At 40.3% G+C, this 10,334-nt stretch overlaps 2 protein-coding genes across 6 annotated transcripts in view; one reads left to right on the top strand and one right to left on the bottom strand.

Moving 5' to 3' along the window:
- Positions 1-10,334, bottom strand: part of ST6GAL2 (ST6 beta-galactoside alpha-2,6-sialyltransferase 2) — a 268,350-nt gene that overhangs the window by 9,602 nt on the left and 248,414 nt on the right. The gene's annotated exons all lie outside the window — the stretch shown is intronic.
- The window catches only part of LOC138250072 (parapinopsin-like), a 2,239,710-nt gene that overhangs the window by 2,225,286 nt on the left and 4,090 nt on the right, over positions 1-10,334 (top strand). The gene's annotated exons all lie outside the window — the stretch shown is intronic.

Here is a 10,334-nt window from a genome sequence, read left to right as displayed (position 1 = left end):
TTTCTTTTATGGTGTCTGCGTTATAGTTTATATGCAGTTCCCTGAATTTAATAAGACAACAAAATTATTATCGAATATTTTATTACTTTCGGTTACATCTCTGACCCCCACTAGGGTCACAGTATTTATGTTGTTTTTAATGTACTTCAACCGCTGGAAGCAAGAGAGCGCTCTCACAGGCGAGAGCCGGCTGGAATTTAGGGCATTATGGTCGGGCTGGAGAGAATGGGCTCGAATTACGGACAAATGCTGTCTTTCAAACCTTTGTTTATGGACAATGGACTTTGGTCCCAAGCAACAGACAGTTCGTGTAAAATACGTACGAGTGGTCACCCTATAGGGGTCGGATATTTAATTCACCATCCTTAACAATCCACCACTTCTGTTTGAGGCCTTTCTAAACGATTTTCCATGATGGAGTAGTCGCTGTCAGCGTTGCAATGGAGAACACCTATTAGAACACGATGCTAAATGAAGTGGCATTAGATTGATTTCCAAATTTAGGACAACCCATTTAATATAATTTTCTCGAGTCCCTGCTGTGCAGAGACATAAAATGGTATTCCAGCACAAAAATCTTTTAAAGTGCCACCCATATTCTGGGAGAAAAAATCCTAATACATCACAAACAATTTGCTTGTGGAGCTTAGAAGTGGTCCCTTCTTTGCAGGTCAATTTACAGAAGTCACATTTGTGACAGGAGTCCTGTCATGCCACTATGGCATTGTATTTGCAATGACATTAAGCCATAAAGGTGGACGCCTCTTGGAGGACAAGCATTTGCAATGCAATAAGTCTTGCAGTTGAGAGAGCTAGAGCTATTGGTGTTGTAAATGCATAACTGGACTTTTCCCACCACATAAATTGGTCAACGCTGCCGCATAATTTTTGTCCGCGCTGCGACATAGTGCTAATGGTCCTTCATATAAAAAAATCACTTCCATTTACTTTATTCCTCCAGCTGTAGAAAAAATGCAAATATTGCCATTTAGCATCCTTATTTAAATCTGCCATGCTAATTAGAATAGAATACCACTTTCACTGCCTCAAAATGTTAAAAAAAAAGGCCTTGAGAGTACAGGATTTATAAAACACTTCTTTATGGATATGGCCACAGTAGTTTGGGATTCTCTGAAGTGTCTCGGAGATTGGGAAAAATTGCACCGCTTGAAACTACAAATTAACAAAATGAGAGCAAGATTTGTAATGTATTTCTTTAATGTTTACGTGGTTGTTCGCTAAAGTGGTGTTTGTATTTGGTGCATATCAGTTAACTAATGCGCAGTATTTCCAAATTATTCAACCTGGATTCTAGCTAATAAAAAAAACAGCCCACAAAGAATTGCTTTTTTAAAAAGAATGAAATGTACATTAAAACCACGAGGAACGCCCTTCAAGAACTGCCGAGATAACCACAGCTTGCATTTGTCTTATCCTCGTGCACAGTTAAAATGCTATTAAAGAAAGCACCAGAGGCCAAACCCTGTGCAGTTTAGGGATTTGGAAAATAAATATGTACAAAGATTGCATGAAAACTGTGAAGCAATTGCACTCAGGGAAAGTATGTGTGTAAGGGGTTGGGGGCAGTAGAAGGAAGGTAACCACTTCTAATTATACAGTGCCATTATTAAATCATTAACCAATTAGAGTGTGGTGGATACGTGCTTAATGGCATGGGAATGACTAGTTTAGGAACCCATACTTCACCCTCCGTTTCTCTTCCTCTGGGAAGATAGATGACTCGACAGCATTCTAACATCACTGCACTTGTGAACGTTTGTTTCCGATTGAATAACAAGGCTGCACGTATTGCTTCCTGGTGGATTTAGAGTAAGGAAATACCAAAAATAAACCCTACGTTCATGTCTCTGGCACCAAATAAAGTACTGTGTGAGAAGAAATGTAACAAGCAACAACGTGGGAGGGCTGTTGCGGACGGGCAGACACAAACAGGAAACTAAAGGACGGGCAGGAGGTGCAGAAGGAAGTCAGTGCAAGCCGACTCAAAGCGCCATGGCCAGCATGAGCCCGAAGGACGGACAAAAAAGAAAAAAATAGTGCTCACAGTAAAACCTATCAGCAATCGTGCTTTAATCCATGTAATAGGGTCAGTCTGCCAAGCGGTAATAAAACCGCCGCAAAACGTGGCAAACCTAAAACATTTACCAATGTCATCAAGGGATTTTTTAAAGGCAAGCCAAGAATGGGAGAAAGTGATGGACATGAGATAGGAGTGATTAAAAGCCCACAGAATACTTAAAACAGGTCGACAGAGGGCTTGCGTGCTCAACCTAAAAAAGTAGTTGCTGCGCTGGTCACCTTCTCTAAACTTGTCAGCTCAGCTTCCCCTGATTTTCTGAAGATGGCATGTCAGTTATATAGGTGGAGAGATGGTTCTGATTCTTTAAGTCACTTTACCATTCATTATTTGTCTTTGAATTCTATGTAATATGGCAATGTAACAAGCACATTTGGGCACTGCTTTTAGGTACAGATATGTTCAATAATAATTTAAAATGAAAGTGACTACACGTTTTCTTTTCACTTTGACATTGTCACATCAGGCACTAAGGGGTCTATTAGTTTTAGTGCTGTGTTTGTGTGACAAAATTGATGCAAAACAACACTAAGAGCCACATTACAAATCTGGCAGTCATGAGACCGCCAGACCCACTGATGGTGGGTGGACCGCTGCATGACCGTCACATTACTACCCTAGTGGTCGGGCTGCTAGGTAAAAACCAGCTCTGCCAGGATCTGAGATCCTGGCGGTTTGGCGACGGTCCTAATCCACCAGGGCAGCGATGCAAGCACAAATAGCACCGATTTCAGATAGACCTACTATGAAGGAGATATGCTTTTTCCTCCTTTATTTTTCGACTTTGCATGTGTGCTGCATTGTACAGCACACATACAAAGAGGGAAAATGTTTAAAGTTAGTCTAAGCATAGTATTGTGTACCCGAATGGTATCCTTCCAGTACAAAACCTAATCTAGACTCACTGAGACACCCTTGCGCTATGGTGCAAAGGTGTGTCCATGGCGCACTGCCACACATTTCTGCAACGGCATTAGGAAGAGAGTGCCATATTGTGAATTTGGCACTCCCGTGCTCTCTTCTTCTCACTCAGCGGAGTGCAGCATTTGCAGCTGCTGCACAGCACTGTGTAACAAACTGGTAAATCTGGCCCTTGATTTGGATCTAGGTTTACACATAAATGATTAAAATATTTAAAAAAGTTGTAATAATAACCTAGCGGTAAATAGCATTACTTCCTCATCCATTTCTCGTCTCATTTCTCGTCTCATCCATTACTATGTGAATACTGTAATGTGAGGCCTCACCACGGTCACCTATACCAAGCAACTCCTATTTTTTTTTTTTTTTTAAACAACCTCGCCCCATTTAGTATTAAAGGGGAACAGGAATTATGCACTTCCTGATTTTCTTGGTGTGCACACTCTATCAGCATACTCCACACAGTGCATGGGCCTGTGTTCCTTCAGACCGTCAGTGTTAGGCTTGATTGCTTTGTTTCTTTTATTGTTATTTAGGATTGTGTTTTCTATTTTCTGTTATTAGGCATAATTGCCATTTGTAATTCAGTGCCCAAGCATTCCTTATTTCTTGGAGAGCAAGAAGGGTCACACTCTCCTTTCAGGTCAAGCCTAGGCTGCGCACAAGTTCTGTCTCTCGACATGTTGTAATCTGGGGGTTACAACTCTCATCTCACGTCCATCACTTTCATTTGTTTCTTGGCCTGCTTTTCAAAATTACCTTGATTTCGTAGGTTAATGCTTTATATTTGTCCCACCTTGAGGCTGTTTTCTTACCGCCTTGGAGACTGACCCTGTTACATGGATTATTTCATAATCGGCCATATAACTTAATGTGGCATGCTACATTTTCCTTTTGCCTCGTTGCTTGCCGCTGAGTGGCCATATGTTGTTCCTTCCTCTTCCTCGTTTTCGGCATGCCACTGTTACCTTGTAATGTCTGCACACAAAGGCTGCAAGGTGGAGGCGGGTTCTTTATAAAAAAATTGATTTTTAAAAAAAGGTTTATATAGTGCAAACTCGATCTGAGGAATGCGTTACATAAAGACGTAAAGTTTCATATAGTGCACAATCAATCGGACGAGAACTTTTCATAACAACGAGAAGTTTTATATAGTGGAACTTCAATCTGAGGAGCTTTTTACATGAGTAACACCTAACAAGCTTAGCAGTTGAAAAATATACACACTTGAGCATTTACCACAGGAAAAAACACAGAAATCCTCACGGAAATCCTCAAAGCCGCTCTCCAGGCACAGCGGAAGGGCCAATACTACAATATTCACTGCACTCAGGAAACTCGCCCCATATTGTTTTGAGGGGCACTTCTTCAAAACGTGTTTGCCTATAACTCTCTGCCTAGGCCATCTCTAGGGCCCCACACTAGGTTGGGGGTAACCCTAAAATAGTAACCTCTCCCACTATTTAATGTCTTTTAAAGCTCTCTTGTGGCTGGAACTTTAGTTTGACTTTTAAAGGCATTGTTTGTGATAGTATTGCTGTAAGCCTGTTAAGTTTGATAATGTAAGGCACTATGCTCTCTAGCGGTGATATATATGGTTACACTGCATTACTTTCTGCCTTTCTCATTTCATGTCATTAAACCCTTTAGGGGCTGACTATATGGTTACATGACCATGTTTCTTACAAATGCTATTTTTATTATGGTGTCCTCCATGGGCTGTTCTGAGCATTGCAATCAAGATAATACAATATTCACTGCACTCTGAAACTTGCCCCATAATGCTTTGCAGGGCATTTCTTTTTCAGATGGGTTTTGTGGTGGTCCTACAACAACGGGACCAGCACCAAACCATTCAGCATGACATACTCTTTCTGTTTAGGTCATCTCTGGGTCCCCATACTAGGGTGGGGGTGCAACATAGTAACCTCTCCCACCATTCAATGTCTTTTTAAGCTATCTCATGGCTGGAACGTTTGTTTTACATCTGGGAGTAGTTTGTGCTTTAAGGGCCTTGTTTGTAATATTATTTTAGTAGACCTGCTAGGCCTGAAAATGTGCAATGCACTAGGCCCTCAAAGGGCTAAATATATGGTTACACTGCATTGTGTTCTGCCACTCTATTATCATGTGGTTATGCTCTCTAGGGGCTGCCTACATGGTGATATATTCATGTTTCCTACAAATATTATTTTTATAATGGTGCCCTCTAGGGGTGGTCCAGAGCATTACAGTCAAGATACTACAATATACTCTGCTCTCGGAAACTTGCCCCATAATGATTTGTGGGGTCTTCCTTTTACAAAACTTTTTTGCCCATAGCTCACTGCACAATGTGCTCATCCGTCTAGGTCACCTCTGGTTCCCCACACTAGGATGTGGGGACCCCAAAATAATAATATTAAAAAAATTATTAAATAATGCCAATATTTTAAATTTTTTGCTGCAGATAGAGGGAGAAGGTAAATTGAAGTGCTTTAGCTATATGCAGGGCCACTGGAATTATGTAGCAGAATGCAACAAATTATGTGGCAAGAAAAGTCAAGTTATGCTTTTACAATGCCAATAGCTCTAACACAAGCAAATGCGAGTCCTACAGCATTGTAAATGCTTGTTTTCTGTGGAGAATGCTGGGTCGCTTTTATTTTGGAACACATTTTTCTATGTGTTTCCTTCATAACGCTGGTTAAATCTCACTAGGTGGAGAGGCTGCTGGCAGGAGATGTTCATGACTGGGTAAAAAAGGGAAAGTGGGATTGCTTTCTCTTTGCCTGTTTTGCAGTTTCTTTTTTTCCTATAGTGTGACAAACTTGCATATTATTCAGATTCACATTGTTTCAGGGAGTTATTTCTTAACATATCCTGTACTGCATTTCTTTAAGGTAAGTTTTGTTTGTCTTGGACCCTTCCTTTGATGTACAATTTAAAGGGTCCTGTTGATACTTTAATTACCTCCTACCTCTTGAGCTAGGCGTTGTCTGCTCATAAAGGAGAGGAGAGGATGTGGCATTAGGGCCGGAGCTGCTTTAAAGATCAAAACTGTGACTGGACAAACACTCTAGCTCTCCGAGAACTGCATTACCCACCAGAGTTATCTTAAAAATATTGTAATTCCCCGAAATTGCTGGGAACACAAAGACCTCTGCAGCAGGTGTCTTTACTCAGTAAGATCTTTTAAAATTCAGCCTCGTTGTCCCCAAATGGGTAAGCTAGAACAGATTTACTGTTACATTTATCCTCGTTGCAAATTTCTTTGCAGCATAATTTATTTAAAATAAATGTATAAGTTGAGTGTCAGACTCTGCTTTAAAAGCTTAACCCTTCATTATTCCACCCACCTTTCCCGTGCCACATGTTGACCCCAAATTTATGAGTTCTGGGACTAGTTTTTTTTCCAGTTCCAGGAATGAGACTAAATAACCTGTTAAAATAACTTCAGCTTGAGAAATGAACTTGTGATTTCAGAATACATTTGTTCTTAAAGTGAAATAAAATGTCACAGGCTTATTCTATCCACCCTCTGGAATTACATTAAAATATTTAAAATTGTTGTTTCTTGCTACAGTTTACACTACCTAGGCAACTATTTTACTGACTAATTGAAGCAGCCAACAAGTGATCACTTAACCTTCATAATGTGGATGATGCAACATATTAATTTTGATCTCTTTGTAGTTGAGGCACTTTTTTTAATTTTCAAATTATATAGCAGACCATACAGCAGATGCACTTTACCTGTAAAGTGTGACAAGTTCACACTTACTTGGGAAACACCGTAGTCCCATGATTGCTTTTCCAGTGGCTCTGGCCTAATCAGATTTGCTTCCCTTTGGTTGACAATCATGTCACTTATTTACTTGATTCTTATGAGACCGGTTTCTGTACACTTCTTTTGTTTGTCTTTCCCCTAGAGCATAACTTATTTACTTTCCTTTTAATAGGATGGCTTGTATGTTTTCACTGACTGGATTTAGGGAACTGTTTTTGTACTTTTAATCAACACCCCATGAGAGTACATGTGTTTTCTGGCTCTCTTATATGCTGGTCTCTTTCTCAGATACTATCAACACCACCGTCCATGCTCAGCATTTCTCCCACCTTCCTCTAACATCATCTTATTTATTGCTTACCCTGAAACAACAAGCAAAATGACAGCTGGGGAACGCTTATGGGTACACAAGCAGTCTGACCCATTCACGCTAATACACCATCTCACTAGGCCACCATAACGTTATGATACTTACCAAAAACCACATATCATTGTGCTCTTTTTTCATTAGCAGTATTTGTTTTTTTGCCAATTCAGCACAACACTGGGCAAAATATTAGCAATATTAACACGTTCAAAAGGTAAGATGTATTGGTTTTGCCAGTGTTTCGTACATTGCCCACAACTACCCATGCTATTCACACATTTTCATGTTTGTAAATTTATGTGTGTGAATTGAAAACTATGTACATCATGACAACGGTGAATACATTCAGGTCATGTAAAGCCAGGACAGATATCCTGAAAGGCCGATTGAAGAGGGGCACAACAGACCTTTTGACGAAGGGATCAATTTGGAGTTTGGTGGGAGGAGTAAAATCCATCTGGATGGAGGAAGACATTACGTAAGCCATCTTGAGAGTGCTCAGCCAACCAAATTTTGCATTGTCTGCCAGCTCAGCAAACACTTTTGTACATTGAAAAGAACTGATGCCACAATGGCTCCTTTCAAAATACAAAAAGTTTGGTCTAGGTCCACTGTCACTTTTGACAGATGTACACAAAACGTCTAATCTTTTTTTTGTTTTTCAGAAAAACTAACTCCCAGAGTGGAAGTTTGTTTAAGGAAAGTAAAGAAATTAATGACCCCACACCCAGGGAGTTTTTACCCAGGATGTCGGTGTTATTTTGTGTTTTCTCATGACCCTCACCACCAGATATTTCCTGTAAGTGACCGAAAGGTAAAAAAAGGGAATTACTCCATCCACCCTAAAAAAGGGCAGATGATTTAATGCCCTTCCTCTGATGGCCCCTACTCTGTAGGGGATCAGAGGACATATTTGGTCAACAGACCCAATGGGGGGCTCCACTTATGAAATACTAAGGCCCAGATTTATGTTAAAGTGGTGCAGTGCGATGCTGCACCAAAAATAGCAGCGCTGCCCTGCGCCACTATAGAAACGCAGAGGTGTGACATATTTAGAGGAATAAAGAGCACCCCAGCGTTTCACCCTGCGCTGGCGCTGAATTAAGCTGCCTAGCGCCAACGCAGGCATCCTTTCACAATAGTGCAAGGGTGTCTGCATTGAGGGGATAGATTGTTTATGCGCAGGAAGGTGTCCCTTTCTGCACATAAACAATCTGTAATGGCGATTTGGCGCTTCTATGTGTGGTGCAAATTGCAGCACACATAGACGTACCTAAGTGTTATTTTGAATGTGCAGGGAGGAATACCTTCCTGCATGTAAACAATCGTCCATGGCATTTTGTTTCTTCTATGTGTGCTGCAGAATGCAACACACATAGAAAAAGCAAAAAACAAGGAGGAATAAAAGCATTCCTTCTCTTGTTTGCCTTGCTAATGCAATACCCAGGGTGGCGTTAGTTTTTAGAGCTGCCTCAGGTTTACAACAGCTCGTAAATGTGAGGCAGCATCAAAAGCAATGGGTGTAGCGGTGCGACGCCCACCTCAATACCCACTGCACGCCCCTCTGATGCAGAAAACTGCATTGTAGGGGCCCATATTTACAAGAAAGCCTAACGCCACAAACAAGAGGGGTTAACCCTCTTTGTAAATATGGACCTGTGCTTAGCGCCATCGGAACTTCATGTAAATTGATGCTCTGGTGGTACTAGGGACTCGTAGATATGCCCCTAAAGGTCCACCCATCTCTAAATGAGACTGGAGGACCTAGGCTTTGGCAAGCAGGGTGGTCAATCACCTTTGCAACAGAGTATCTTCTCCACTGAATTCTAAATCAGGCCCTTAGTCAATGAAATTCACAGTTTTTCTATTTTTATGAAATGGAAAAAGTGCAACTATATTTATAGGATTTGTTCTCAGTACATATTAACAATTATAAAATAATAATTAAATAGAACATTGGATCAACTAATATTGCAATTCAAGTTAGACAACTGTGCATAAACATGTACAAGATTTTATTGTGAATCTGGAATATGGTTTGGGAATCATGAATCTTTATATATGAAATGTATTAGTGCCCTACAGGAAACTATGTTATATTGTTATTGTCGTCTCCCTGATACTACCCCACTTCAGTGGATTGACTATGAGATAAATCTAAATGTAGCCACATGCTACTGGCTGATCTGAGCACTGGTGTTACTTGTAGAGGTGTATGAAACTCATGCAATTTCCATTTACCTGAGTATGCAAAATTTCAGAGACATTACATCAAATTATAAATCATTATGATACATGCAAAACCGAAATTTCGCTTAATACATGAGTAAGAAAATGCATCCATTTTGGAGGCGAAGATGCATTTTGTACTAAAATAGTATTACAGAAAAACAGAAGTGCCACAATCAACAGCTGCTCACGTTCTGGTCATTTGAGTTGTTCCTAGGTACTCATGCTAAATTTGTCATGAACATTGTGTCATTGTAGGACGTGGTGATAGAGTTATGTGAGGATTTTTGTGTAACAAGCATAACACAAAATTATGTGAGATGACGCAGGCATAATCAGAATTTTGCCCAGGCATAGATTTTTTCCGACAGTGCTCCTCCCAAACCTTAGCTGCATTTACTCTGCATTGAATTGTCCCAACTATAGATCATTAATTAATGAACTTTAAATGCAATATCGGTTGCTTCATGACCTTTCAGTTACTGTGGGAAGGTTTAAAGTTGGATTTTAAGGTAATTTATCAGCCTTCACATGGGCTGATAATGCAGCAAATACTAAAGGGTCTTGTACTCCGATTTTAACAATTTGCTCTATCAACCAGACTCCAGATTATTATAGAAAACGACCACCGGCATTTCAGCATTTTCAGATGCATTTGGGCCATGTGAGTGTGCTGGAGCCTAATGACACACAGACAATTATCTTGTATCAAACTCAGCTTTGAAGATTTTGTTTTTCGGGCTCAGCTCAGAAAGGTTTTCCTATTTATGCCAATGTGTAAAACTATCTTGTTTATCATTTTAGCTTATTATACTGGTTTTTATCTTAGTATAAATCCTATTGTATCCAATGGGATTTATATTTCGGTGGGATATCCGTCACCGTTGTGACAAACAAACCCCTCCGCCAAACTGCGCCAAATCAGGCCCTGAGTGTGACCATAATAGAGC

The sequence above is a fragment of the Pleurodeles waltl genome, chromosome 8 (assembly GCF_031143425.1).
Source record: "Pleurodeles waltl isolate 20211129_DDA chromosome 8, aPleWal1.hap1.20221129, whole genome shotgun sequence".
Lineage (NCBI taxonomy): Eukaryota > Metazoa > Chordata > Amphibia > Caudata > Salamandridae > Pleurodeles > Pleurodeles waltl.
Note: the sequence above shows the minus strand (reverse complement) of the source record. Positions and strands in the feature narration are given on the sequence as shown.